Source organism: Anopheles funestus, unplaced genomic scaffold (assembly GCF_943734845.2).
Source record: "Anopheles funestus unplaced genomic scaffold, idAnoFuneDA-416_04 scaffold_8_ctg1, whole genome shotgun sequence".
Classification (NCBI taxonomy): Eukaryota; Metazoa; Arthropoda; class Insecta; order Diptera; family Culicidae; genus Anopheles; species Anopheles funestus.
The window spans coordinates 380581-404411 of record NW_026045349.1 but is presented as its reverse complement, the minus strand read 5'-3'; the positions used below and the strand labels follow the sequence as shown (position 1 = coordinate 404411).

The following is a 23831-nucleotide window of genomic DNA, read 5'->3' as shown; positions in this document are numbered from 1 at the left end:
GCTAAGGTGTCTTGGCTAATGTGTCTCGGCTAAGGTGTCTTGGCTAATGTGTCTCGGCTAATGTGTCTTGACTAAGGTGTCTTGGCTAAAGTGTCTTGGCTAAGGTGTCTTGGCTAAGGTGTCTTGGCTAAGGTGTCTTGGCTAAGGTGTCTTGGCTAAGGTGTCTTGGCTAAGGTGTCTTGGCTAAGGTGTCTTGGCTAATGTGTCTCGGCTAAGGTGTCTTGGCTATTGTGTCTTGGCTAAGGTGTCTTGGCTAAGGTGTCTTGGCTAAGGTGTCTTGGCTAAGGTGTCTTGGCTAATGTGTCTCGGCTAAAGTGTCTTGGCTAAGGTGTCTTGGCTAAGGTGTCTTGGCTAAAGTGTCTTGGCTAAGGTGTCTTGGCTAAGGTGTCTTGGCTAATGTGTCTCGGCTAAAGTGTCTTGGCTAAGGTGTCTTGGCTAAGGTGTCTTGGCTAAGGTGTCTTGGCTAATGTGTGTCGGCTAAGGTGTCTTGGCTAATGTGTCTTGGCTAAGGTGTCTTGGCTAATGTGTCTTGGCTAATGTGTCTTGGCTAAGGTGTCTTGGCTAAGGTGTCTTGGCTAATGTGTCTCGGCTAAAGTGTCTTGGCTAAGGTGTCTTGGCTAAGGTGTCTTGGCTAAGGTGTCTTGGCTAAGGTGTCTTGGCTAAGGTGTCTTGGCTAAGGTGTCTTGGCTAATGTGTCTCGGCTAAGGTGTCTTGGCTAAGGTGTCTTGGCTAATGTGTCTTGGCTTAGGTGTCTTGGCTAAGGTGTCTTGGCTAAGGTGTCTTGGCTAAGGTGTCTTGGCTAATGTGTCTTGGCTAATGTGTCTTGGCTAATGTGTCTTGGCTAAGGTGTCTTGGCTAAGGTGTCTTGGCTAATGTGTCTTGGCTTAAGTGTCTTGGCTAAGGTGTCTTGGCTAATGTGTCTTGGCTAAAGTGTCTTGGCTTAGGTGTCTTGGCTAAGGTGTCTTGGCTAAGGTGTCTTGGCTAAGGTGTCTTGGCTAAGGTGTCTTGGCTAAGGTGTCTTGGCTAAGGTGTCTTGGCTAAGGTGTCTCGGCTAAGGTGTCTTGGCTAAGGTGTCTTGGCTAAGGTGTCTTGGCTAATGTGTCTCGGCTAAAGTGTCTTGGCTAATGTGTCTTGGCTAAGGTGTCTTGGCTAAGGTGTCTTGGCTTATGTGTCTTGGCTAAGGTGTCTTGGCTAATGTGTCTTGGCTAATGTGTCTTGGCTAAGGTGTCTTGGCTAAGGTGTCTTGGCTAAGGTGTCTTGGCTAAGGTGTCTTGGCTAATGGGTCTTGGCTAATGTGTCTTGGCTAAGGTGTCTTGGCTAAGGTGTCTTGGCTAAGGTGTCTTGGCTAAGGTGTCTTGGCTAAGGTGTCTTGGCTAATGTGTCTCGGCTAATGTGTCTTGGCTAATGTGTCTTGGCTAAGGTGTCTTGGCTAAGGTGTCTTGGCTAATGTGTCTTGGCTAAAGTGTCTTGGCTTAGGTGTCTTGGCTAATGTGTCTTGGCTAATGTGTCTTGGCTAAGGTGTCTTGGCTAAGGTGTCTTGGCTAAGGTGTCTTGGCTAAGGTGTCTTGGCAAATGTGTCTTGGCTAAGGTGTCTTGGGTAAGGTGTCTTGGCTAAGGTGTCTTGGCTAAGGTGTCTTGGCTAATGTGTCTTGGCTAAGGTGTCTTGGCTAATGTGTCTCGGCTAAAGTGTCTTGGCTTAGGTGTCTTGGCTAAGGTGTCTTGGCTAATGTGTCTTGGCTAATGTGTCTTGGCTAAGGTGTCTTGGCTAATGTGTCTTGGCTAAGGTGTCTTGGCTAAGGTGTCTTGGCTAATGTGGCTTGGCTAAAGTGTCTTGGCTAATGTGTCTTGGCTAAGGTGTCTTGGCTAAGGTGTCTTGGCTAAGGTGTCTTGGCTAATGTGTCTTGGCTAATGTGTCTCGGCTAAGGTGTCTTGGCTAATGTGTCTTGGCTAAGGTGTCTTGGCTAAGGTGTCTTGGCTAAGGTGTCTTGGCTAAGGTGTCTTGGCTAAGGTGTCTTGGCTAATGTGTCTTGGCTAATGTGTCTCGGCTAAGGTGTCCTTTCTAATGTGTCTTGGCTAATGTGTTTTGGCTAATGTGTCTTGGCTAAGGTGTCTTGGCTAAGGTGTCTTGGCTAATGTGTCTTGGCTAAAGTGTCTTGGCTTAGGTGTCTTGGCTAATGTGTCTTGGCTAAGGTGTCTTGGCTAAGGTGTCTTGGCTAAGGTGTCTTGGCTAAGGTGTCTTGGCTAATGTGTCTCGGCTAAAGTGTCTTGGCTAAGGTGTCTTGGCTAAGGTGTCTTGGCTAAGGTGTCTTGGCTAAGGTGTCTTGGCTAATGTGTCTCGGCTAAGGTGTCTTGGCTAATGTGTCCCGGCTAATGTGTCTTGACTAAGGTGTCTTGGCTAAAGTGTCTTGGCTAAGGTGTCTTGGCTAAGGTGTCTTGGCTAAGGTGTCTTGGCTAAGGTGTCTTGGCTAAGGTGTCTTGGCTAAGGTGTCTTGGCTAAGGTGTCTTGGCTAAGGTGTCTTGGCTAATGTGTCTCGGCTAAGGTGTCTTGGCTATTGTGTCTTGGCTAAGGTGTCTTGGCTAAGGTGTCTTGGCTAAGGTGTCTTGGCTAAGGTGTCTTGGCTAATGTGTCTCGGCTAAAGTGTCTTGGCTAAGGTGTCTTGGCTAAGGTGTCTTGGCTAAAGTGTCTTGGCTAAGGTGTCTTGGCTAAGGTGTCTTGGCTAATGTGTCTCGGCTAAAGTGTCTTGGCTAAGGTGTCTTGGCTAAGGTGTCTTGGCTAAGGTGTCTTGGCTAAGGTGTCTTGGCTAATGTGTGTCGGCTAAGGTGTCTTGGCTAATGTGTTTTGGCTAAGGTGTCTTGGCTAATGTGTCTTGGCTAATGTGTCTTGGCTAAGGTGTCTTGGCTAAGGTGTCTTGGCTAATGTGTCTCGGCTAAAGTGTCTTGGCTAAGGTGTCTTGGCTAAGGTGTCTTGGCTAAGGTGTCTTGGCTAAGGTGTCTTGGCTAAGGTGTCTTGGCTAAGGTGTCTTGGCTAAGGTGTCTTGGCTAATGTGTCTCGGCTAAGGTGTCTTGGCTAATGTGTCTCGGCTAAGGTGTCTTGGCTAAGGTGTCTTGGCTAAGGTGTCTTGGCTAAGGTGTCTTGGCTAAGGTGTCTTGGCTAAGGTGTCTTGGCTAAGGTGTCTTGGCTAATGTGTCTTGGCTAATGTGTCTTGGCTTAGGTGTCTTGGCTAAGGTGTCTTGGCTAAGGTGTCTTGGCTTATGTGTCTTGGCTTAAGTGTCTTGGCTTAGGTGTCTTGGCTAATGTGTCTTGGCTAATGTGTCTTGGCTAAGGTGTCTTGGCTAAGGTGTCTTGGCTAAGGTGTCTTGGCTAAGGTGTCTTGGCTAAGGTGTCTTGGCTAAGGTGTCTTGGCTAAGGTGTCTTGGCTAAGGTGTCTTGGCTAAGGTGTCTTGGCTAAGGTGTCTTGGCTAAGGTGTCTTGGCTAATGTGTCTCGGCTAAAGTGTCTTGGCTAAGGTGTGTTGGCTAAGGTGTCTTGGCTAAGGTGTCTAGGCTAATGTGTCTTGGCTAAGGTGTCTTGGCTAATGTGTCTTGGCTAATGTGTCTTGGCTAAGGTGTCTTGGCTAAGGTGTCTTGGCTAAGGTGTCTTGGCTAAGGTGTCTTGGCTAATGGGTCTTGGCTAATGTGTCTTGGCTAAGGTGTCTTGGCTAAGGTGTCTTGGCTAAGGTGTCTTGGCTAAGGTGTCTTGGCTAAGGTGTCTTGGCTAATGTGTCTCGGCTAATGTGTCTTGGCTAATGTGTCTTGGCTAAGGTGTCTTGGCTAAGGTGTCTTGGCTAATGTGTCTTGGCTAAAGTGTCTTGGCTTAGGTGTCTTGGCTAATGTGTCTTGGCTAATGTGTCTTGGCTAAGGTGTCTTGGCTAAGGTGTCTTGGCTAAGGTGTCTTGGCTAAGGTGTCTTGGCTAAGGTGTCTTGGCAAATGTGTCTTGGCTAAGGTGTCTTGGCTAAGGTGTCTTGGCTAATGTGTCTTGGCTAAGGTGTCTTGGCTAATGTGTCTTGGCTAAGGTGTCTTGGCTAATGTGTCTCGGCTAAAGTGTCTTGGCTTAGGTGTCTTGGCTAAGGTGTCTTGGCTAATGTGTCTTGGCTAATGTGTCTTGGCTAAGGTGTCTTGGCTAATGTGTCTTGGCTAAGGTGTCTTGGCTAAGGTGTCTTGGCTAATGTGTCTTGGCTAAAGTGTCTTGGCTAATGTGTCTTGGCTAAGGTGTCTTGGCTAAGGTGTCTTGGCTAAGGTGTCTTGGCTAATGTGTCTTGGCTAATGTGTCTCGGCTAAGGTGTCTTGGCTAATGTGTCTTGGCTAAGGTGTCTTGGCTAAGGTGTCTTGGCTAATGTGTCTTGGCTAAGGTTTCTTGGCTAAGGTGTCTTGGCTAAGGTGTCTTGGCTAAGGTGTCTTGGCTAAGGTGTCTCGGCTAAGGTGTCTTGGCTATTGTGTCTTGGCTAAGGTGTCTTGGCTTAGGTGTGTCGGCTAAGGTGTCCTTTCTAATGTGTCTTGGCTAATGTGTCTTGGCTAAGGTGTCTTGGCTAAGGTGGCTTGGCTAAGGTGTCTTGGCTAAGGTGTCTTGGCTAAGGTGTCTTGGCTAAGGTGTCTTGGCTAATGTGTCTTGGCTAAGGTGTCTTGGCTAAGGTGTCTTGGCTAAGGTGTCTTGGCTAAGGTGTCTTGGCTAAGGTGTCTTGGCTAAGGTGTCTTGGCTAAGGTGTCTTGGCTAAGGTGTCTTGGCTAATGTGTCTCGGCTAAAGTGTCTTGGCTAAGGTGTCTTGGCTAAGGTGTCTTGGCTAAGGTGTCTTGGCTAATGTGTCTCGGCTAAAGTGTCTTGGCTAATGTGTCTTGGCTAAGGTGTCTTGGCTAAGGTGTCTTGGCTAATGTGTCTTGGCTAATGTGTCTTGGCTAAGGTGTCTTGGCTAAGGTGTCTTGGCTAATGTCTCTCGGCTAAAGTGTCTTGGCTAAGGTGTCTTGGCTAAGGTGTCTTGGCTAATGTGTCTTGGCTAAGGTGTCTTGGCTAAGGTGTCTTGGCTAAGGTGTCTTGGCTAAGGTGTCTTGGCTAATGTGTCTCGGCTAAGGTGTCTTGGCTATTGTGTCTTGGCTAAGGTGTCTTGGCTAAGGTGTCTTGGCTAAGGTGTCTTGGCTAAGGTGTCTTGGCTAAGGTGTCTTGGCTAATGTGTCTTGGCTAATGTGTCTTGGCTAAGGTGTCTTGGCTAATGTGTCTCGGCTAATGTGTCTTGGCTAATGTGTCTTGGCTAAAGTGTCTTGGCTTCGGTGTCTTGGCTAATGTGTCTTGGCTAAGGTGTCTTGGCTAAGGTGTTTTGGCTAAGGTGTCTTGGCTAAGGTGTCTTGGCTAAGGTGTCTTGGCTAAAGTGTCTCGGCTAAAGTGTCTTGGCTAAGGTGTCTTGGCTAAGGTGTCTTGGCTAAGGTGTCTTGGCTAAGGTGTCTTGGCTAAGGTGTCTTGGCTAAGGTGTCTTGGCTAATGTGTCTTGGCTAAGGTGTCTTGGCTAAGGTGTCTTGGCTAAGGTGTCTTGGCTAAGGTGTCTTGGCTAAGGTGTCTTGGCTAATGTGTCTTGGCTAATGTGTCTTGGCTAATGTGTCTCGGCTAAAGTGTTTTGGCTAAGGTGTCTTGGCTAAGGTGTCTTGGCTAAAGTGTCTTGGCTAAGGTGTCTTGGCTAAGGTGTCTTGGCTAATGTGTCTCGGCTAAAGTGTCTTGGCTAAGGTGTCTTGGCTAAGGTGTCTTGGCTAAGGTGTCTTGGCTAAGGTGTCTTGGCTAATGTGTCTTGGCTAAGGTGTCTTGGCTAAGGTGTCTTGGCTAATGTGTCTCGGCTAAAGTGTCTTGGCTAAGGTGTCTTGGCTAAGGTGTCTTGGCTAAGGTGTCTTGGCTAAGGTGTCTTGGTTAAGGTGTCTTGGCTAAGGTGTCTTGGCTAAGGTGTCTTGGCTAAGGTGTCTTGGCTAATGTGTCTCGGCTAAGGTGTCTTGGCTATTGTGTCTTGGCTAAGGTGTCTTGGCTAAGGTGTCTTGGCTAAAGTGTCTTGGCTAAGGTGTCTTGGCTAAGGTGTCTTGGCTAAGGTGTCTTGGCTAAGGTGTCTTGGTTAAGGTGTCTTGGCTAAGGTGTCTTGGCTAAGGTGTCTTGGCTAAGGTGTCTTGGCTAATGTGTCTCGGCTAAGGTGTCTTGGCTATTGTGTCTTGGCTAAGGTGTCTTGGCTAAGGTGTCTTGGCTAAGGTGTCTTGGCTAATGTGTCTCGGCTAAAGTGTCTTGGCTAAGGTGTCTTGGCTAAGGTGTCTTGGCTAAAGTGTCTTGGCTAAGGTGTCTTGGCTAAGGTGTCTTGGCTAAGGTGTCTTGGCTAAGGTTTCTTGGCTAAGGTGTCTTTGCTAAGGTGTCTTGGCTAAGGTGTCTTGGTTAAGGTGTCTTGGCTAATGTGTGTCGGCTAAGGTGTCTTGGCTAATGTGTCTTGGCTAAGGTGTCTTGGCTAATGTGTCTTGGCTAATGTGTCTTGGCTAAGGTGTCTTGGCTAAGGTGTCTTGGCTAATGTGTCTCGGCTAAAGTGTCTTGGCTAAGGTGTCTTGGCTAAGGTGTCTTGGCTAAGGTGTCTTGGCTAAGGTGTCTTGGCTAAGGTGTCTTGGCTAAGGTGTCTTGGCTAATGTGTCTCGGCTAAGGTGTCTTGGCTAAGGTGTCTTGGCTAAGGTGTCTTGGCTAATGTGTCTTGGCTAAGGTGTCTTGGCTAATGTGTCTTGGCTAATGTGTCTTGGCTAAGGTGTCTTGGCTAAGGTGTCTTGGCTAATGTGTCTCGGCTAAAGTGTCTTGGCTAAGGTGTCTTGGCTAAGGTGTCTTGGCTAAGGTGTCTTGGCTAAGGTGTCTTGGCTAAGGTGTCTTGGCTAAGGTGTCTTGGCTAATGTGTCTCGGCTAAGGTGTCTTGGCTAAGGTGTCTTGGCTAAGGTGTCTTGGCTAAGGTGTCTTGGCTAAGGTTTTTTTTTTTTTTTTTTTTTTTACAAGGAGTTTAAAATCTTCGAAAGACACCCACAGTGGGGGACATGGGTTTTTTACCCAGTAAAAAACTCTCCTTGAACCCTGTGCACCCTCCCACGGAATCACCTCGCGGTATTACTTCATGGGAGGGGCAGTGCTGTGCACTTAGTCTACTTGGTACGTACTAGCAACATATAACACTCTCGAGCACATGTAGGTTTTACACTGGACGGTCACACACGCACACACAAACCACACAACACTTCACACTAAACACTCAGGCAAGACCATGCATCTGGTCTTCTCTCCACCACCGCTGCAGCTTTGTAACGACCTGGCGCATCATCATCGACGCAGCCTCCCACATATTGCTGTTCTGGAGCATCAGCTGCACCAAGTTTGAGTGCCCAACCTCCGTATCGCACATGTCGTTCAGCTGCTGACGTTCGGCGATGAACCTTGGACAGCCGAACATGACATGTTCTGCCGTCTCGTCGGCGTCCGGACAAGCTGGGCACCGCGGCGAAGACGCGTGCGTAAACCTATGCAAGTAGCTCCGGAAGCAGCCATGGCCGGAAAGAATCTGCGTGACGAAGAAGTCTACGTCACCATGCGTCCTTCCAACCCATGCCGCAACATCGGGAATCAGCGAATAGGTCCATCTGCCTGTTGTTGAACTTGACCAGCTGCTCTGCCATTTCTGCGTCGTCTCTGCCCTGATGCGTTTCTTCACAGCTGCAGTGAGAGGTTCCCCCGCACGTGCCGTCCGGAAATTCTCCAAGTCCTCACTCTAGAATGATGCATAGGGGTATCATACCCGATATCACGCAAACCGCATCGTACGAGATGGTACGGTAAGCACTAGCAACACGCATGGCCAATCGCCGATGTACTCTACGTACAGTATTCTGGTGCTGCTTTTCCGACAGAATATGCGCCCAGACTGGCGCACCATATCTTATAACGGATATGGCAACGCTTGCGTGAAGACGTCGTATGCTGCTGCTGGGTCCACCTATGTTTGGCATGAATGATGCCAATGCATTTGCGGTCTTCATGGCTTTATTGCATGCATCATCTAGATGGTGCTTGAATTTCAGCCGGTCATCGATTCGAATCCCAAGGTATTTGAGATTCCTGACGGACTCAATGTGCTCTGAGCCCACCAGTATCGATGCCTTCTGCACTTCCTTATGGCTGCTGATGAGTATGAACTCTGTTTTCGCGTGCGCAATTTCTAAGCAGGCTGCTTTCATCCATTCATCGATTCTATCGACAGCATCCGTGGCTAACATCTCAACCTCCTCGATGGATTCGCCGGTGACTGTTAACGCAATGTCGTCTGCAAAGCCGGTGAGCTCAGTTTTTGGAGGAAGAGCGAGGGTTAGTACTCCGTTATACATGACGTTCCACAGGGTGGGACCAAGAACTGATCCCTGTGGAACTCCGGCTGTAATGGTGAACGTTTTAACCCCCTCGCCTGTTTCGTACTGCAAAACGCGGCCGTGGAGGTAGCTCCTCAGCACCCTGCACAAATACGGAGGAACCCTCATGTTCTCCAACGCAACTGCTATCGCATCCCAACTAGCGCTGTTGAATGCGTTTTTGACGTCTATAGTGACGACTGCACAGTAGCGAGCACCACACCTTTTCCGACGAAACGCTGCGTTGCCTTTCTCGAGCACCGCCAGTATTGCGTCAACCGTTGAGCGCTTCTTCCGAAAACCGAACTGGCGCTCAGAAAGTCCGTGTTCGCCTTCCGTGTATTGAACCAAATGATCCTGAACCTTAGCCATGGTGTCGATGAGACCCAACGGCCTGAAGGCTGACGGGTCACCCGGTGGCTTGCCCGGCTTTGGTATTAGAACCAGCTTTTGCTTCTTCCACAACGACGGGAACTGCCCAGACAGGAGAGTGGTCTGCAGCACGGTTTGGAACACTGCCGGATACGCTTTCATGGCCACCATGACTGCCTCGTTGGGAAGTCCATCTGGCCCGGGTGCTTTCCCTGGTTTGAGGCGGTCAGCGATCCTGAGGATCTCGTCGACTGTAATCGGCTCAGGTTCGGACTCCGGGACTGTGAACGCTGTGTTTAGTACCGGAGGGTTGTGCGTCGGGAACAATCTTTCGATGATGCTTTTAAGCACAACAGGGCAACGCTCGACGGGTTCATGTGTTCTGCCTTTCCCCATCAGCTCCTTGAAAGCAGAACCCCATGGCTTCCGAGCGACTGCTGCGCATAGTTGAAGAAAGTAACGCCGTTTGCTCGACTTAATCTCTCTCTTTAAGACCGACCTAGCCGTAACGTAGGCGTCTCTCAGCTGCAGTTTTCGTTTCGGACACCTCTCACGTTGCATTTTTCTGCGGGCTGCCAAGCAATCAGACCGGAACTTCGCGATGGTAGAGTCCCACCAGTAGGCAGAAGTACGGGAATGACGGGGTGGCTTTCTACGGGGCATCGTGGCATCACCCGCCGTGGACAGAGCAGCTACAAGATCTGGAGCATTTCGAACTATTCCAAAATCGCCGAAGTTAAGCGCTTCCAAGAAAAGTTCTTTGTTGAGCATCCGGGTTTTCCAGCCTCGCATTTTGTTTGACGGAACCTGCAGTGTTATGCGCTTTTTCCCGATGCTATACCGGACAACTCGATGATCGCTCAGGGTATACGTATCGCTCACTCGCCAGTTTAGGTGTTGCGCCAGGACGGGACTACAGAACGTAATGTCGATAATCGACGTCCTGTCGTTCCTGCTGTTGTTGCTGCCGCCTTTCGGTGCTTGATACGGCTCCGACAGAATGACCACATCGCCCTTTTCCTCAACCACTACCTGACACAAAAGATCTTGTGCAGCCTCGCAGTGATTCAGGTTTACTTGCACTATCTCCATGCTTTCTGGGCTGCTGGACAATACGTTCCTCCGACCTGGTGAGCATTGTTGCCTGGAGCACATACTAGGCATACTGCCGGTTTGGTGCACGTGCGAGCCTGGTGGCCCTCCTCGCCGCACCGCAGACAGTTGTTTCTCCTATCCGGTCCCTTGCAGTCTCGCTGCACATGGTTGTATTCCCAGCAGCGGAAACACCTTCGCGATTGTGGCAGAATGCGGATTCGGCAAATTGACCAGTCAATTTCTACCTCTCTCGCTGACGCTATAAGCAGCGCTTGCTTGGCTGCCATTTTTATGCAGGCTGTCTGCGTTCCGTTGAATGCCGGCTTTATGTTGATGTCGAGGCGAGTAGTACCGAGTTCGAATCTCGCTTTAAGCGCGCGTTCAACATCTTCCAGGCTTGTCACCTCGTCTATGTCGCGAATTTCAAGTGTCGCAACATTTCCTCGCACTGTGACCTGACCGGCTTCTCCCACGGAATCCTGCAGCAGGTCTTTAAAGTCGCTACCGCTTACTGCATCGTCTCGCTTCAGCTCGAAAATCAGGTTTCCCTCTCTCGTGCGTCTAACCTTGGAAACTTGCTTCCCAAGCGATTGCAGTTTCGGATCCGCCTTCACCCTTCGCAGAATGTCGGCGTACGACTCCTTTTCTTTGAGCCCCACTACTATCCCTTCCGTTTTGTGGCGCGTTTGAGAGGCCATCTTTGGCAGGACTGCTGCCTTACCCGCTTGCTCGGTGGTCGTCTTCTTGGGCTCTTGCTGCCTCCACTTAACGATGGTGGTCCACGGCAGTTCGTCGGACGTTTCGGTTATGGGAGTTTCGGTTACGAGGTTCCCCGAAGCGTCACTTTTAGGCTTCTTCTGCATCAATGGTACAGCTTCCGGGGTTATCGCACTTCTCCCCCGTTTAGATGAACCCGCGGTTTGCGTCAGTGGTGTCACCGTCTCGCTGCAACTCGATCTAGCCTCGCTAAGCAGCTTTTCTGCTCGTTCTGCTCGCATCTTCCATGTAAGTAGTTCGCGTTCCACGCTGCTGAGATCGGATAATATTTTGACCGACATCCTCTTGATGGGTGCGTGAACATTGTTGCGGTCTTTGGTGTAGAGATGCAACTCCCTCGCTGTCTCCAGGGCTTCTTTCAGCTTACTTCTGCCTACTTGCATGGAACCACCCGTTTCCGCCGCTGGTTGGGTTTCATCACACCCCGTTCCGGCTCCCTGGCTGCAGGCGATATTTTTCGCCACTCCTGCATAACTGGCATTAACTTCCTTACCTGCCACTACTTCTTCTTCTCTGCAATCAGCTTCATTGTTCTGTACGTTCCCACTAGGGGGTGAGCGTACAGTCTTGCTGCTCTTACGGAAGAAGTCCTTCAGCGCCGTGCCCAAGCCTGCATTTGATTGGCTTGTGTCGTGCTCACTCATTTTTTCCACGCGCACTCATTTAGTACATGAAGTAGCAGACGTGTAGAAGGAGCTTAACAGCGGCCAAGCCACGCTGAGGGGAAACTCGCGGTAACTCACGACACTCACACTCTCTCGTGTCTTGGCTAATGTGTCTCGGCTAAAGTGTCTTGGCTAATGTGTCTTGGCTAAGGTGTCTTGGCTAAGGTGTCTTGGCTAATGTGTCTTGGCTAATGTGTCTTGGCTAAGGTGTCTTGGCTAAGGTGTCTTGGCTAATGTGTCTCGGCTAAAGTGTCTTGGCTAAGGTGTCTTGGCTAAGGTGTCTTGGCTAATGTGTCTTGGCTAAGGTGTCTTGGCTAAGGTGTCTTGGCTAAGGTGTCTTGGCTAAGGTGTCTTGGCTAATGTGTCTCGGCTAAGGTGTCTTGGCTATTGTGTCTTGGCTAAGGTGTCTTGGCTAAGGTGTCTTGGCTAAGGTGTCTTGGCTAAGGTGTCTTGGCTAATGTGTCTTGGCTAATGTGTCTTGGCTAATGTGTCTCGGCTAAAGTGTCTTGGCTAAGGTGTCTTGGCTAAGGTGTCTTGGCTAAAGTGTCTTGGCTAAGGTGTCTTGGCTAAGGTGTCTTGGCTAAGGTGTCTCGGCTAAAGTGTCTTGGCTAAGGTGTCTTGGCTAAGGTGTCTTGGCTAAGGTGTCTTGGCTAAGGTGTCTTGGCTAATGTGTCTCGGCTAAGGTGTCTTGGCTAATGTGTCTTGGCTAAGGTGTCTTGGCTAATGTGTCTTGGCTAATGTGTCTTGGCTAAGGTGTCTTGGCTAAGGTGTCTTGGCTAATGTGTCTCGGCTAAAGTGTCTTGGCTAAGGTGTCTTGGCTAAGGTGTCTTGGCTAAGGTGTCTTGGCTAAGGTGTCTTGGATAAGGTGTCTTGGCTAAGGTGTCTCGGCTAAGGTGTCTTGGCTATTGTGTCTTGGCTAAGGTGTCTTGGCTAAGGTGTCTTGGCTAAGGTGTCTTGGCTAATGTGTCTTGGCTAATGTGTCTTGGCTAATGTGTCTTGGCTAAGGTGTCTTGGCTAAGGTGTCTTGGCTAAGGTGTCTTGGCTAATGTGTCTTGGCTAATGTGTCTTGGCTAAGGTGTCTTGGCTAAGGTGTCTTGGCTAAGGTGTCTTGGCTAAGGTGTCTTGGCTATTGTGTCTTGGCTAAGGTGTCTTGGCTAAGGTGTCTTGGCTAAAGTGTCTTGGCTAAGGTGTCTTGGCTAAGGTGTCTTGGCTAATGTGTCTCGGCTAAAGTGTCTTGGCTAAGGTGTCTTGGCTAAGGTGTCTTGGCTAATGTGTCTTGGCTAATGTGTCTTGGCTAAGGTGTCTTGGCTAATGTGTCTCGGCTAATGTGTCTTGGCTAATGTGTCTTGGCTAAAGTGTCTTGGCTTCGGTGTCTTGGCTAATGTGTCTTGGCTAAGGTGTCTTGGCTAAGGTGTTTTGGCTAAGGTGTCTTGGCTAAGGTGTCTTGGCTAAGGTGTCTTGGCTAAAGTGTCTCGGCTAAAGTGTCTTGGCTAAGGTGTCTTGGCTAAGGTGTCTTGGCTAAGGTGTCTTGGCTAAGGTGTCTTGGCTAAGGTGTCTTGGCTAAGGTGTCTTGGCTAATGTGTCTTGGCTAAGGTGTCTTGGCTAAGGTGTCTTGGCTAAGGTGTCTTGGCTAAGGTGTCTTGGCTAAGGTGTCTTGGCTAATGTGTCTTGGCTAATGTGTCTTGGCTAATGTGTCTCGGCTAAAGTGTTTTGGCTAAGGTGTCTTGGCTAAGGTGTCTTGGCTAAAGTGTCTTGGCTAAGGTGTCTTGGCTAAGGTGTCTTGGCTAATGTGTCTCGGCTAAAGTGTCTTGGCTAAGGTGTCTTGGCTAAGGTGTCTTGGCTAAGGTGTCTTGGCTAAGGTGTCTTGGCTAATGTGTCTTGGCTAAGGTGTCTTGGCTAAGGTGTCTTGGCTAATGTGTCTCGGCTAAAGTGTCTTGGCTAAGGTGTCTTGGCTAAGGTGTCTTGGCTAAGGTGTCTTGGCTAAGGTGTCTTGGCTAAGGTGTCTTGGCTAAGGTGTCTCGGCTTAGGTGTCTTGGCTATTGTGTCTTGGCTAAGGTGTCTTGGCTAAGGTGTCTTGGCTAAGGTGTCTTGGCTAAGGTGTCTTGGCTAAGGTGTCTTGGCTAAGGTGTCTTGGCTAATGTGTCTTGGCTAATGTGTCTTGGCTAATGTGTCTTGGCTAAGGTGTCTTGGCTAAGGTGTCTTGGCTAAGGTGTCTTGGCTAAGGTGTCTTGGCTATTGTGTCTTGGCTAAGGTGTCTTGGCTAAGGTGTCTTGGCTAAAGTGTCTTGGCTAAGGTGTCTTGGCTAAGGTGTCTTGGCTAATGTGTCTCGGCTAAAGTGTCTTGGCTAAGGTGTCTTGGCTAATGTGTCTTGGCTAATGTGTCTTGGCTAATGTGTCTTGGCTAAGGTGTCTTGGCTAAGGTGTCTTGGCTAAGGTGTCTTGGCTAATGTGTCTTGGCTAATGTGTCTTGGCTAATGTGTCTCGGCTAAAGTGTCTTGGCTAAGGTGTCTTGGCTAAGGTGTCTTGGCTAAAGTGTCTTGGCTAAGGTGTCTTGGCTAAGGTGTCTTGGCTAATGTGTCTCGGCTAAAGTGTCTTGGCTAAGGTGTCTTGGCTAAGGTGTCTTGGCTAAGGTGTCTTGGCTAAGGTGTCTTGGCTAATGTGTCTTGGCTAAGGTGTCTTGGCTAATGTGTCTTGGCTAATGTGTCTTGGCTAAGGTGTCTTGGCTAAGGTGTCTTGGCTAATGTGTCTTGGCTAAAGTGTCTTGGCTAAGGTGTCTTGGCTAAGGTGTCTTGGCTAAGGTGTCTTGGCTAAGGTGTCTTGGCTAAGGTGTCTCGGCTAAGGTGTCTTGGCTATTGTGTCTTGGCTAAGGTGTCTTGGCTAAGGTGTCTTGGCTAAGGTGTCTTGGCTAATGTGTCTTGGCTAATGTGTCTTGGCTAAGGTGTCTTGGCTAAGGTGTCTTGGCTAAGGTGTCTTGGCTAAGGTGTCTTGGCTAATGTGTCTTGGCTAATGTGTCTTGGCTAATGTGTCTTGGCTAAGGTGTCTTGGCTAAGGTGTCTTGGCTAAGGTGTCTTGGCTATTGTGTCTTGGCGAAGGTGTCTTGGCTAAGGTGTCTTGGCTAAGGTGTCTTGGCTAATGTGTCTCGGCTAATGTGTCTCGGCTAAAGTGTCTTGGCTAAGGTGTCTTGGCTAAGGTGTCTTGGCTAATGTGTCTTGGCTAATGTGTCTTGGCTAAGGTGTCTTGGCTAATGTGTCTTGGCTAAGGTGTCTTGGCTAAGGTGTCTTGGCTAAGGTGTCTTGGCTAAGGTGTCTTGGCTAAGGTGTCTTGGCTAAAATGTCTTGGCTAAAGTGTCTTGGCTAAGGTGTCTTGGCTAAGGTGTCTTGGCTAAAGTGTCTCGGCTAATGTGTCTTGGCTAAGGTGTCTTGGCTAAGGTGTCTCGGCTAAGGTGTCTTGGCTAAGGTGTCTTGGCTATTGTGTCTTGGCTAAGGTGTCTTGGCTAAGGTGTCTTGGCTAAAGTGTCTTGGCTAAGGTGTCTTGGCTAAGGTGTCTTGGCTAATGTGTCTCGGCTAAAGTGTCTTGGCTAAGGTGTCTTGGCTAAGGTGTCTTGGCTAAGGTGTCTTGGCTAAGGTGTCTTGGCTAAGGTGTCTTGGCTATTGTGTCTTGGCTAAGGTGTCTTGGCTAAGGTGTCTTGGCTAAGGTGTCTTGGCTAAGGTGTCTTGGCTAAGGTGTCTTGGCTAAGGTGTCTCGGCTAAGGTGTCTCGGCTAATGTGTCTTGGCTAAGGTGTCTCGGCTAATGTGTCTTGGCTAATGTGTCTTGGCTAATGTGTCTTGGCTAAGGTGTCTTGGCTAAGGTGTCTTGGCTAAGGTGTCTTGGCTAAGGTGTCTTGGCTATTGTGTCTTGGCTAAGGTGTCTTGGCTAAGGTGTCTTGGCTAAGGTGTCTTGGCTAAGGTGTCTTGGCTAAGGTGTCTTGGCTAAGGTGTCTTGGCTAAGGTGTCTCGGCTAAGGTGTCTCGGCTAATGTGTCTTGGCTAAGGTGTCTCGGCTAATGTGTCTTGGCTAATGTGTCTTGGCTAATGTGTCTTGGCTAAGGTGTCTTGGCTAAGGTGTCTTGGCTAAGGTGTCTTGGCTAAGGTGTCTTGGCTATTGTGTCTTGGCAAAGGTGTCTTGGCTAAGGTGTCTTGGCTAAAGTGTCTTGGCTAAGGTGTCTTGGCTAAGGTGTCTTGGCTAATGTGTCTCGGCTAAAGTGTCTTGGCTAAGGTGTCTTGGCTAATGTGTCTTGGCTAATGTGTCTTGGCTAATGTGTCTTGGCTAAGGTGTCTTGGCTAAGGTGTCTTGGCTAAGGTGTCTTGGCTAATGTGTCTTGGCTAATGTGTCTTGGCTAATGTGTCTCGGCTAAAGTGTCTTGGCTAAGGTGTCTTGGCTAAGGTGTCTTGGCTAAAGTGTCTTGGCTAAGGTGTCTTGGCTAAGGTGTCTTGGCTAAGGTGTCTTGGCTAATGTGTCTCGGCTAAAGTGTCTTGGCTAAGGTGTCTTGGCTAAGGTGTCTTGGCTAAGGTGTCTTGGCTAAGGTGTCTTGGCTAATGTGTCTTGGCTAAGGTGTCTTGGCTAATGTGTCTTGGCTAATGTGTCTTGGCTAAGGTGTCTTGGCTAAGGTGTCTTGGCTAATGTGTCTCGGCTAAAGTGTCTTGGCTAAGGTGTCTTGGCTAAGGTGTCTTGGCTAAGGTGTCTTGGCTAAGGTGTCTTGGCTAAGGTGTCTTGGCTAAGGTGTCTTGGCTAAGGTGTCTCGGCTAAGGTGTCTTGGCTATTGTGTCTTGGCTAAGGTGTCTTGGCTAAGGTGTCTTGGCTAAGGTGTCTTGGCTAATGTGTCTTGGCTAATGTGTCTCGGCTAAAGTGTCTTGGCTAATGTGTCTTGGCTAAGGTGTCTTGGCTAAAGTGTCTTGGCTAAGGTGTCTTGGCTAAGGTGTCTTGGCTAATGTGTCTCGGCTAAAGTGTCTTGGCTAAGGTGTCTTGGCTAAGGTGTCTTGGCTAATGTGTCTTGGCTAATGTGTCTTGGCTAAGGTGTCTTGGCTAAGGTGTCTTGGCTAATGTGTCTCGGCTAAAGTGTCTTGGCTAAGGTGTCTTGGCTAAGGTGTCTTGGCTAAGGTGTCTTGGCTAAGGTGTCTTGGCTAAGGTGTCTTGGCTAATGTGTCTTGGCTAATGTGTCTTGGCTAAGGTGTCTTGGCTAAGGTGTCTTGGCTAATGTGTCTCGGCTAAAGTGTCTTGGCTAAGGTGTCTTGGCTAAGGTGTCTTGGCTAAGCTGTCTTGGCTAAGGTGTCTTGGCTAAGGTGTCTTGGCTAAGGTGTCTTGGCTAATGTGTCTTGGCTAATGTGTCTTGGCTAAGGTGTCTTGGCTAAGGTGTCTTGGCTAATGTGTCTCGGCTAAAGTGTCTTGGCTAAGGTGTCTTGGCTAAGGTGTCTTGGCTAAGGTGTCTTGGCTAAGGTGTCTTGGCTAAGGTGTCTTGGCTAAGGTGTCTTGGCTAAGGTGTCTTGGCTAATGTGTCTTGGCTAATGTGTCTTGGCTAAGGTGTCTTGGCTAAGGTGTCTTGGCTAATGTGTCTCGGCTAAAGTGTCTTGGCTAAGGTGTCTTGGCTAAGGTGTCTTGGCTAAGGTGTCTTGGCTAAGGTGTCTTGGCTAAGGTGTCTTGGCTAAGGTGTCTTGGCTATTGTGTCTTGGCTAAGGTGTCTTGGCTAAGGTGTCTTGGCTAAGGTGTCTTGGCTAAAGTGTCTTGGCTAAGGTGTCTTGGCTAAGGTGTGTTGGCTAAGGTGTCTTGGCTATTGTGTCTTGGCTAAGGTGTCTTGGCTAAGGTGTCTTGGCTAAGGTGTCTTGGCTATTGTGTCTTGGCTAAGGTGTCTTGGCTAAGGTGTCTTGGCTAAGGTGTCTTGGCTAAAGTGTCTTGGCTAAGGTGTCTTGGCTAAGGTGTCTTGGCTAAAGTGTCTTGGCTAAGGTGTCTTGGCTAAGGTGTCTTGGCTAATGTGTCTCGGGTAAAGTGTCTTGGCTAAGGTGTCTTGGCTAAGGTGTCTTGGCTAAGGTGTCTTGGCTAAGGTGTCTTGGCTAAGGTGTCTTGGCTAAGGTGTCTTGGCTAAGGTGTCTTGGCTAAGGTGTCTTATCTAAAGTGTCTTGGCTAAGGTGTCTTGGCTAAGGTGTCTTGGCTAATGTGTCTCGGCTAAAGTGTCTTGGCTAAGGTGTCTTGGCTAAGGTGTCTTGGCTAAGGTGTCTTGGCTAAGGTGTCTTGGCTAAGGTGTCTTGGCTATTGTGTCTTGGCTAAGGTGTCTTGGCTTAGGTGTCTTGGCTAAGGTGTCTTGGCTAATGTGTCTCGGCTAAAGTGTCTTGGCTAAGGTGTCTTGGCTAAGGTGTCTTGGCTAAGGTGTCTTGGCTAAAGTGTCTTGGCTAAGGTGTCTTGGCTAATGTGTCTCGGCTAAGGTGTCTTGGCTAAGGTGTCTTGGCTAATGTGTCTCGGCTAAAGTGTCTTGGCTAAGGTGTCTTGGCTAAAGTGTCTTGGCTAAGGTGTCTTGGCTAAGGTGTCTTGGCTAAGGTGTCTTGGCTATTGTGTCTTGGCTAAGGTGTCTTGGCTAATGTGTCTTGGCTAATGTGTCTTGGCTAAGGTGTCTTGGCTAAGGTGTCTTGGCTAATGTGTCTCGGCTAAAGTGTCTTGGCTAAGGTGTCTTGGCTAAGGTGTCTTGGCTAAGGTGTCTTGGCTAAGGTGTCTTGGCTAAGGTGTCTTGGCTAATGTGTCTTGGCTATTGTGTCTTGGCTAAGGTGTCTTGGCTAAGGTGTCTTGGCTAAGGTGTCTTGGCTAAGGTGTCTTGGCTAAGGTGTCTTGGCTAATGTGTCTCGGCTAAAGTGTCTTGGCTAAGGTGTCTTGGCTAAGGTGTCTTGGCTAAGGTGTCTTGGCTAAGGTGTCTTGGCTAAGGTGTCTTGGCTATTGTGTCTTGGCTAAGGTGTCTTGGCTTAGGTGTCTTGGCTAAGGTGTCTTGGCTAAGGTGTCTTGGCTAAGGTGTCTTGGCTAAGGTGTCTTGGCTAAGGTGTCTTATCTAAAGTGTCTTGGCTAAGGTGTCTTGGCTAAGGTGTCTTGGCTAATGTGTCTCGGCTAAAGTGTCTTGGCTAAGGTGTCTTGGCTAAGGTGTCTTGGCTAAGGTGTCTTGGCTAAGGTGTCTTGGCTAAGGTGTCTTGGCTATTGTGTCTTGGCTAAGGTGTCTTGGCTTAGGTGTCTTGGCTAAGGTGTCTTGGCTAAGGTGTCTTGGCTAAGGTGTCTTGGCTAAGGTGTCTTGGCTAAGGTGTCTTGGCTAAGGTGTCTTGGCTAAAGTGTCTTGGCTAAGGTGTCTTGGCTAAGGTGTCTTGGCTAATGTGTCTCGGCTAAAGTGTCTTGGCTAAGGTGTCTTGGCTAAGGTGTCTTGGCTAAGGTGTCTTGGCTAAAGTGTCTTGGCTAAGGTGTCTTGGCTATATGTCTCGGCTAAGGTGTCTTGGCTAAGGTGTCTTGGCTAAAGTGTCTTGGCTAAGGTGTCCTGGCTAAGGTGTCTTGGCTAAGGTGTCTTGGCTAAGGTGTCTTGGCTAAGGTGTCTTGGCTAAGGTGTCTTGGCTATTGTGTCTTGGCTAAGGTGTCTTGGCTAATGTGTCTTGGCTAATGTGTCTTGGCTAAGGTGTCTTGGCTAAGGTGTCTTGGCTAATGTGTCTCGGCTAAAGTGTCTTGGCTAAGGTGTCTTGGCTAAGGTGTCTTGGCTAAGGTGTCTTGGCTAAGGTGTCTTGGCTAATGTGTCTTGGCTATTGTGTCTTGGCTAAGGTGTCTTGGCTAAGGTGTCTTGGCTAAGGTGTCTTGGCTAAGGTGTCTTGGCTAAGGTGTCTTGGCTAAGGTGTCTCGGCTAAAGTGTCTTGGCTAAAGTGTCTTGGCTAAGGTGTCTTGGCTAAGGTGTCTTGGCTAATGTGTCTCGGCTAAAGTGTCTTGGCTAAGGTGTCTTGGCTAAGGTGTCTTGGCTATTGTGTCTTGGCTAAGGTGTCTTGGCTAATGTGTCTCGGCTAAGGTGTCTTGGCTAAGGTGTCTTGGCTAAAGTGTCTTGGCTAAGGTGTCTTGGCTAAGGTGTCTTGGCTAAGGTGTCTTGGCTAAGGTGTCTTGGCTAAGGTGTCTTGGCTATTGTGTCTTGGCTAAGGTGTCTTGGCTAAGGTGTCTTGGCTAAGGTGTCTTGGCTAAAGTGTCTTGGCTAAGGTGTCTTGGCTAAGGTGTCTTGGCTAAAGTGTCTTGGCTAAGGTGTCTTGGCTAATGTGTCTTGGCTAATGTGTCTTGGCTAAGGTGTCTTGGCTAAGGTGTCTTGGCTAATGTGTCTTGGCTAAGGTGTCTTGGCTAAGGTGTCTTGGCTAAGGTGTCTCGGCTAAGGTGTCTTGGCTAAGGTGTCTTGGCTAATGTGTCTCGGCTAAGGTGTCTTGGCTAATGTGTCTTGGCTAAGGTGTCTTGGCTAATGTGTCTTGGCTAAAGTGTCTTGGCTAAGGTGTCTTGGCTAAGGTGTCTTGGCTAATGTGTCTCGGCTAAAGTGTCTTGGCTAAGGTGTCTTGGCTAAGGTGTCTTGGCTAAGGTGTCTTGGCTAAGGTGTCTTGGCTAAGGTGTCTTGGCTAAGGTGTCTTGGCTATTGTGTCTTGGCTAAGGTGTCTTGGCTAAGGTGTCTTGGCTAAGGTGTCTTGGCTAAAGTGTCTTGGCTAAGGTGTCTTGGCTAAGGTGTCTTGGCTAAGGTGTCTTGGCTAATGTGTCTCGGCTAAAGTGTCTTGGCTAAAGTGTCTTGGCTAAGGTGTCTTGGCTAAGGTGTCTTGGCTAAGGTGTCTTGGCTAAGGTGTCTTGGCTAAGGTGTCTTGGCTAATGTGTCTCGGCTAAAGTGTCTTGGCTAATGTGTCTTGGCTAATGTGTCATGGCTAATGCGTCTTGGCTAAGGTGTCTTGGCTAAGGTGTCTTGGCTAATGTGTCTTGGCTAAGGTGTCTTGGCTAAGGTGTCTTGGCTAATATGTCTCGGCTAAGGTGTCTTGGCTATTGTGTCTTGGCTAAGGTGTCTTGGCTAATGTGTCTCGGCTAAGGTGTCTTGGCTAAGGTGTCTTGGCTAATGTGTCTTGGCTAAGGTGTCTTGGCTAAGGTGTCTTGGCTAATGTGTCTTGGCTAATGTGTCTTGGCTAAGGTGTCTTGGCTAAGGTGTCTTGGCTAAGGTGTCTTGGCTAAGGTGTCTTGGCTATTGTGTCTTGGCTAAGGTGTCTTGGCTAATGTGTCTCGGCTAAGGTGTCTTGGCTAAGGTGTCTTGGCTAAAGTGTCTTGGCAAAGGTGTCTTGGCTAATGTGTCTTGGCTAAGGTGTCTTGGCTAAGGTGTCTTGGCTAAGGTGTCTTGGCTAAGGTGTCTTGGCTAAGGTGTCTTGGCTAAAGTGTCTTGGCCAAGGTGTCTCGGCTAAGGTGTCTTGGCTATTGTGTCTTGGCTAACGTGTCTCGTCTAATGTGTCTTGGCTAAGGTGTCTTGGCTAAGGTGTCTTGGCTAAGGTGTCTTGGCTATTGTGTCTTGGCTAAGGTGTCTTGGCTAAGGTGTCTTGGCTAATGTGTCTTGGCTAAGGTGTCTTGGCTAAGGTGTCTTGGCTAAGGTGTCTTGGCTAAGGTGTCTTGACTAAGGTGTCTCGGCTAATGTGTCTTGGCTAATGTGTCTCGGCTAAAGTGTCTTGGCTAAGGTGTCTTGGCTAAGGTGTCTTGGCTAAGGTGTCTCGGCTAAGGTGTCTTGGCTCAGGTGTCTTGGCTAATGTGTCTTGGCTAAAGTGTCTTGGCTAAGGTGTCTTGGCTAATGTGTCTCGGCTAAAGTGTCTTGGCTAAGGTGTCTTGGCTAAGGTGTCTTGGCTAATGTGTCTCGGCTAAGGTGTCTTGGCTAAGGTGTCTTGGCTAATGTGTCTCGGCTAAGGTGTCTTGGCTAATGTGTCTTGGCTAAGGTGTCTTGGCTAATGTGTCTTGGCTAAAGTGTCTTGGCTAAGGTGTCTTGGATAAGGTGTCTTGGCTAATGTGTCTCGGCTAAAGTGTCTTGGCTAAGGTGTCTTGGCTAAGGTGTCTTGGCTAAGGTGTCTTGGCTAAGGTGTCTTGGCTAAGGTGTCTTGGCTAAGGTGTCTTGGCTAAGGTGTCTTGGCTATTGTGTCTTGGCTAAGGTGTCTTGGCTAAGGTGTCTTGGCTAAGGTGTCTTGGCTAAAGTGTCTTGGCTAAGGTGTCTTGGCTAAGGTGTCTTGGCTAAAGTGTCTTGGCTAAGGTGTCTTGGCTAAGGTGTCTTGGCTAATGTGTCTCGGCTAAAGTGTCTTGGCTAAAGTGTCTTGGCTAAGGTGTCTTGGCTAAGGTGTCTTGGCTAAAGTGTCTTGGCTAAGGTGTCTTGGCTAAGGTGTCTTGGCTAATGTGTCTCGGCTAAAGTGTCTTGGCTAAGGTGTCTTGGCTAATGTGTCTTGGCTAATGTGTCTTGGCTAAGGTGTCTTGGCTAAGGTGTCTTGGCTAATGTGTCTCGGCTAAAGTGTCTTGGCTAATGTGTCTTGGCTATGGTGTCTTGGCTAAGGTGTCTTGGCTAAGGTGTCTTGGCTAAGGTGTCTTGGCTAAGGTGTCTTGGCTATTGTGTCTTGGCTAAGGTGTCTTGGCTAAGGTGTCTTGGCTAAGGTGTCTTGGCTAAAGTGTCTTGGCTAATGTGTCTTGGCTAAGGTGTCTTGGCTAAAGTGTCTTGGCTAAGGTGTCTTGGCTAAGGTGTCTTGGCTAATGTGTCTCGGCTAAAGTGTCTTGGCTAAGGTGTCTTGGCTAAGGTGTCTTGGCTAAGGTGTCTTTGCTAAGGTGTCTTGGCTAAGGTGTCTTGGCTAAGGTGTCTTGGCTAAGGTGTCTTGGCTATTGTGTCTTGGCTAAGGTGTCTTGGCTAAGGTGTCTTGGCTAAGGTGTCTTGGCTAAAGTGTCTTGGCTAAGGTGTCTTGGCTAAGGTGTCTTGGCTAAAGTGTCTTGGCTAAGGTGTCTTGGCTAAGGTGTCTTGGCTAAGGTGTCTTGGCTAAGGTGTCTTGGCTAATGTGTCTTGGCTAATGTGTCTTGGCTAAGGTGTCTTGGCTAAGGTGTCTTGGCTAAGGTGTCTTGGCTAAGGTGTCTTGGCTAATGTGTCTTGGCTAATGTGTCTTGGCTAATGTGTCTTGGCTAAGGTGTCTTGGCTAAGGTGTCTTGGCTAAGGTGTCTTGGCTAAAGTGTCTTGGCTAAGGTGTCTTGGCTAAGGTGTCTTGGCTAAAGTGTCTTGGCTAAGGTGTCTTGGCTAAGGTGTCTTGGCTAAGGTGTCTTGACTAAGGTGTCTTGGCTAAGGTGTCTTGGCTAAGGTGTCTTGGCTAATGTGTCTTGGCTAAGGTGTCTTGGCTAAGGTGTCTTGGCTAAGGTGTCTTGGCTAATGTGTCTTGGCTAAGGTGTCTTGGCTAAGGTGTCTTGGCTAAGGTGTCTTGGCTAAGGTGTCTTGGCTAAGGTGTCTTGGCTAAGGTGTCTTGGCTAAGGTGTCTTGGCTAAGGTGTCTTGGCTAAGGTGTCTTGGCTAAGGTGTCTTGGCTAATGTGTCTTGGCTAAGGTGTCTTGGCTAAGGTGTCTTGGCTAAGGTGTCTTGGCTAAGGTGTCTTGGCTAATGTGTCTCGGCTAAAGTGTCTTGGCTAATGTGTCTTGGCTAAGGTGTCTTGGCTAAGGTGTCTTGGCTAAAGTGTCTTGGCTAAGGTGTCTTGGCTAAGGTGTCTTGGCTAATGTGTCTCGGCTAAAGTGTCTTGGCTAAAGTGTCTTGGCTAAGGTGTCTTGGCTAAGGTGTCTTGGCTAAAGTGTCTTGGCTAAGGTGTCTTGGCTAATGTGTCTTGGCTAATGTGTCTTGGCTAAGGTGTCTTGGCTAAGGTGTCTTGGCTAATGTGTCTCGGCTAAAGTGTCTTGGCTAAGGTGTCTTGGCTAAGGTGTCTTGGCTAAGGTGTCTTGGCTAAGGTGTCTTGGCTATTGTGTCTTGGCTAAGGTGTCTTGGCTAAGGTGTCTTGGCTAAGGTGTCTTGGCTAAGGTGTCTTGGCTAAGGTGTCTTGGCTAAAGTGTCTTGGCTTAGGTGTCTTGGCTAAGGTGTCTTGGCTAAAGTGTCTTGGCTAAGGTGTCTTGGCTAAGGTGTCTTGGCTAATGTGTCTCGGCTAAAGTGTCTTGGCTAAAGTGTCTTGGCTAAGGTGTCTTGGCTAAGGTGTCTTGGCTAAAGTGTCTTGGCTAAGGTGTCTTGGCTAAGGTGTCTTGGCTAATGTGTCTCGGCTAAAGTGTCTTGGCTAAGGTGTCTTGGCTAATGTGTCTTGGCTAATGTGTCTTGGCTAAGGTGTCTTGGCTAAGGTGTCTTGGCTAATGTGTCTCGGCTAAAGTGTCTTGGCTAAGGTGTCTTGGCTAAGGTGTCTTGGCTAAGGTGTCTTGGCTAAGGTGTCTTGGCTAAGGTGTCTTGGCTAAGGTGTCTTGGCTAAGGTGTCTTGGCTATTGTGTCT

General features: G+C 48.9%; 1 long non-coding RNA gene across 1 annotated transcript in view; it reads left to right on the top strand.

Moving 5' to 3' along the window:
- The first annotated feature begins 2965 nt into the window (after positions 1-2965).
- Positions 2966-23831, top strand: part of LOC125774444 (uncharacterized) — a 126707-nt gene continuing 105841 nt past the window's right edge. Inside the window, exon 1 of the long non-coding RNA XR_007420900.1 lies at positions 2966-3996. This is a non-coding gene — a long non-coding RNA (uncharacterized LOC125774444). The remainder of the gene's footprint in view (positions 3997-23831) is intronic.